The sequence below is a fragment of the Argentina silus genome (genome assembly GCF_951799395.1).
Source record: "Argentina silus genome assembly, chromosome: 5".
NCBI lineage: Eukaryota > Metazoa > Chordata > Actinopteri > Argentiniformes > Argentinidae > Argentina > Argentina silus.
Genome location: NC_139659.1, coordinates 5,125,974 through 5,130,973, shown reverse-complemented (window position 1 = coordinate 5,130,973; position 5,000 = coordinate 5,125,974). Strand labels below are relative to the sequence as shown.

At 46.5% G+C, this 5,000-nt stretch overlaps 1 protein-coding gene across 1 annotated transcript in view; it reads right to left on the bottom strand.

Moving 5' to 3' along the window:
• The window catches only part of astn2 (astrotactin 2), a gene marked incomplete at both ends in the record, with an annotated part of 256,443 nt that overhangs the window by 128,824 nt on the left and 122,619 nt on the right, over positions 1 to 5,000 (bottom strand).

Here is a 5,000-nt window from a genome sequence, read left to right as displayed (position 1 = left end):
TGACACCCTCTCCTCTCAACAGTCCTCCAATTAACACTGTGCCCACCTTTAACAACACTTTCATTTCACTCTTTCACTCCCCTTTCTCTTCCCTGGCACATATCTATTTGACACCTTCCCCTCGTTCAACCATGCTCTTTCAAGGGTACTCAATTCAATAGCACATAGGCCACTTGGCAGTAGACCTTCACATCGATCCATTCAACTCTGAACGTACAGTATGTAACATCCTCCATGTAATTACAGGTATTGTGGAAATGTAGTGTGGAAATGGTGTTTCCATCAGGAATCAAGATAGTTTCCTCTCTGGTAAAACAGTATTGGACCAAGGAAGGAGCTCTAAGGGGAGCATCTATGTGTGTGTGTGTGTGTGCATGTGTGTGTGCGTGTGCGTGTGTGTGTGTGTGGGCTTTCATGGCACAAATCCACCACTCTGTACACAACACCTCCAAATCACACCGTAAAAGCCAAGTCTTAAACCTTGAGAGGAGTAGAAAGTGTTTTTTAATATGCACTGCAGGCTCTCCCCTCAGCTCCCACTAAACCACCCGAGGTACTGGAGGTTTACAGCCCAGCACAGTAGCATGCATCTTTCATTTCACATCCTCCCTTTTTTTAATCTGTCCAGAAATCAAAGCGAACCAAGGAAAGCAGCGGTGGGGTTTTCTACCCAGAGCCTCCGGGAGGTGATTTATGATCTGTCAGAAGATATGAGGCGCCAAATTCATAAGACACAAAAACAAATACAAAGAGCAAACACAGGGGGAAAGGAAGGGTGGGCTGAAGCTGAGGCTGGGGTTGAGGGCTAGGGGCTGAGACTAGATCTAGGACTGAGGCAGAGGCTGCGGCTGCAAGGGCTGGGACTGGGGCTGGGGCTGCTTGGGCTGGGGATGGGGATGGGGCTGGGGATGGGGGCTGGTGCTGGTGCTGGGGCTTGGGCTGAGGATGGGGATGGGGGCTGGTGCTGGTGCTGGGGCTTGGGCTGAGGCAGAGGCTAGGGCTGCAATGGCTGGGGATGGGGATGGGGCTGCTAGGGCTGGGGGTGGGGCTGCTAGGGCTGGGGGTGGGGCTGCTAGGGCTGGGGGTGGGGCTGCTAGGGCTTGGGGTGGGGCTGCTAGGGCTGGGGGTGGGGCTGCTAGGGCTGGGGATGGGGCTGCTAGGGCTGGGGGTGGGGCTGGGGGTGGGGCTGCTAGGGCTGGGGATGGGGCTGCTAGGGCTGGGGGTAGGGCTGCTAGGGCTGGGGATGGGGCTGCTAGGGCTGGGGTTGGGGATAGGGCTGCTAGGGCTGGGGATGGGGCTGGGGCTGCCTATTATATTAACAATGATATCATGTTGAAAAGGACTAACATACATATTTTTAAAACGACAACTCTATTTCTCTTTAAAAAGAAAAAACAACAACTCTCCATTCATCTTCTTTTCTGAAATAATTGTACTATAATAAATCATTTTGAAACTCGTGGTGGCTCTGTTATGTTTATGCCACATTGCATTGCCTTTTGGGAATTCTGAAATTGATGCAGGGAACATCTAATAATAATAAAAAAAATAATAATAAGAATAAAAAAACAAAACAACTGCAGGGATGTACCCGGTTATTAAATGAAACAATTTGAGAAGTAAATTGTAAACAGTGTAAGTTTGTTCAGGATGTAAAACTGCATTCATTTAGATTTGGTTTACCCCTGGTCCGCCTGGGCGGTTTCTCGGGAATAAACAATTGGAATTCTTACCAATGACTCAACTTGCCGGAGGTATTATTTCAAGACAGTTTTGTCTGCAGGAAACATTTGATGTTATTACTTTCCATTGGGTCGAATTAATGGAGGACTATAATACTGACTGAGAGTCTGAAAAAGTTGGCAATATAAGAGGTTGTCAAAGTTTACGATAATAATGCATAAATAATGGACTAATCAATAATTTGATACCACTCCTCATTCCATTCCCTGCATTAAAATGCGCCCATCCTCCGATTTCCACCACCACCAGCCTCCACTGACAGAGACGTAACACTGGGATAAACACATTAATGGCATGAGATGCCATTAAATTTTTACCATCACATGCTTAATAATTCATTAAGTAAGTTTATGGGCCAGAGACTGAATGGACTGACGGGCCTGTGAAGGAGCTACGCTCTTAACGATAGGAGAGAGAGAGAGTGTGTGTGTGTGTGTGTGTGTGTGTGTGTGTGTGTGTGCGTGTGCGTGCGTGCGTGCGTGCGTACGTGCGTGCGTGTGTGTGTGTTCCTACCTGTTAAATGGCAAGTGTTGATTGAAAGGCCTTGTAAAATAAAAAATAGCACATGGTAAAAAGACCAATTATTTTGTTTTGAAGAGAATCTGAGGACATTTATCTCTCAAATTTCCCATAATTCTGCCCAATTATTATTTGTTTCCCTTCATAGCATTTAGCTGTTTCAATTAAGATGGCTGTTTTTTAAAAATGCTTAGCGTTCAATGGAAAAAGTAAAATAAAGGCCACTATTTTTTTTTTTTTTTTTTCCATAGCAACAAGCCTTGGTGTACTGAGGGCGGTTGAAGAGACAGCAGGGTGTAGAGAGTGATGGAAAAAGGGATGGGGGAAAGATAGTTTTGTAAAACTTATTCTCGTTCTCAGGCTTATGTTTACTAAACAGCAGATGGTGGAATCAGGTCTCAGTCAGTGTGATACAGTACCAGACATTCATCTTCAAAGGATTGTGTTGCTTGCCAATTCAGCCACCCCTCGCTGTTCAATACAGTTCGACATCCATCTCTCTCTCTCTCTCTCTCTCTCTCTCTCTCTCTCTCTCTCTCTCTCAATTCAATTCAACTGGCATGAACAAACAAATGTTTACATTGCAAAAGCATCACGAACAACATCTCACGCAAGCACGAATGCACGAATGCACGCACACACACACACACACACACACACAAACACACACACACACACACACAAACAAAGGCACACTTTGCTAACCACATTTCTTAGTCATTATCACAGTCATCGCTTCTCTCACTTCAAACGTGAAAAAAAAGTCTCACAAAGTGCGAACAGAACATTACTGCTTACAAGGATCCCACACCATCAGCATATTTATATCTTCTTCCTTCTTCTTTTGTCCCTGGGAAATTAAGGCCAGTATTGAAAAACACTTGCGCTCACTAGAGACCAGTGACTAATCACCTCCTTCCCTCTCTCTTCGCCCCCCAAGCTAACCTGTGATGATTAATGATGCGTGCCATTAAAATGCATCTCCTACCTCGTAGAGGCCAAGCCAGTCATTTTCACATTCCAAGGTTCAAAGCATGGGTCGTAGGCAAGAAATATTGTCCTGATGCATATTTTTGCCGTTACACAATTTTCCACAGGGAGGCAAGTCTGTTTCAGGACCTTGAGGAGATTCATCATCGACATCATCTCTTGGTAGGGCGAGCATGTGTGTGTGTGTGTGTGTGTGTGTGTGTGTGTGTGTGTGTGTGTGTGTGTGTGTGTGTGTGTGTATGGCGGGGGCGTATGTTGGATAAATTGGACAGATAAAACTTGAATCTTACAAAACGACCCATCCATTTCAGCACCCATTAGGTAGGAAACTAGGAGTATTTATTGTGGTGAACGAAGTGAGGGGTTCTTTATGGAGAGAGAGAGAGAGAGAGAGAGAGAGAGAGAGAGAGAGAGAGAGAGAGAGAGAGAGAGAGAGAGAGAGAGATAGAGAGAGAGAGAGCGAGAGAGAGAGAGAGAGAGAGAGAGAGAGAGAGAGAGGGTGAAACGGGAGAGTGTTTAAACTCCACTGTGCTGAGATGCTACGGTGGCTGATGTATGGACGAGGAAGTGGCATGGCCCTACTGATAAGCCTGCAGAGGTTTGTATCTGTGTGTGTCTGTGTGTCTGTGTGTGTGTGTGTGTCTGTGTGTGTGTGTGTGTGTGTGTGTGTGCTCATGCGTGCGTTTGAAAGATTGAGCTGGCCCAGGTCCAAACCAATTCACACACCACTGCAGCTCAAGGAGCTATAGGCTCACAGGGACACAAGGACAGTAGAAGTGTGTCATTCATCCATTGACCTCCACTATGATATCTCAGGGCAGATGAGGAGGATAGTAGGGGGGGGAGGGATGAGAACATGGAGCATTCAGGTGTGTGTGTGTGTGTGTGTGTGTGTGTGTGTGTGTGTGTGTGTGTGTGTGTGTGTGTGTGTGTGTGTGTGTGTGTGTCTGTCTGTCTGTCTGTGTGTGTGTGTGTGTGTGCGTGCGTGGTGCGTGCGTGCTTGCGTGTGCGTGCGTGCATGTGTGTGTGCGTGTGTATAGGGAAGAAGCAGGGATAAGGGCAAATGCAAATTACCATTCAATTAGACAGGGAGATGCAATGGAGAGACATTTAGCTGGCTGACATGGAGGGAGGACAGAGTGACCGACACAGAGACATGTTTGAGATACAGTAGCTGATTCAAATGGTGGCAGCTGTCTCTCTCTCTGGTTGTAAAAACACTGAACGAGGCTCTGTGTAGAGATAACACAGAGGAAGCAATGAAGGGTTTGGTGCAAGGATATGATGTCAATGTTTGCTTGTTGATTTAACAGACACATGCTCATTCACAGTCCTGATTTAAAGTAATGTTATATGCCTGTGGCCTTATTTGAAACCAGCTGGGAAACTATAAAGTCCTGTATCATTGATATAGCGCTTCTGAACGACCATTGTGTTGTCCAAACAGTACAGAGTTGTTATCCGACACCCATTGAAGCACTCATCGCCAGCTGTATCTCCCTCTCACACAGTTCACTTTCCTCAGGCGTAAGTTCACAGGGCCAGGAAATGCACTTAGATCCCCTTGTTTGTGTGATGGTGTGTGTGTGTGTGTGTGTGTGTGTGTGTGTGTGTGTCTGTGTGCGTATGTGTGTGTGTGTGTTTGTGTGTGGTGGGCGGGTGGTTGGGGTGGTGGTGGGAAGGTGTTGAGGTGTTGGAAAGATTGGGGAGAGAGGTAGGTGGAAATAGAGATATGCATGAGACACCGC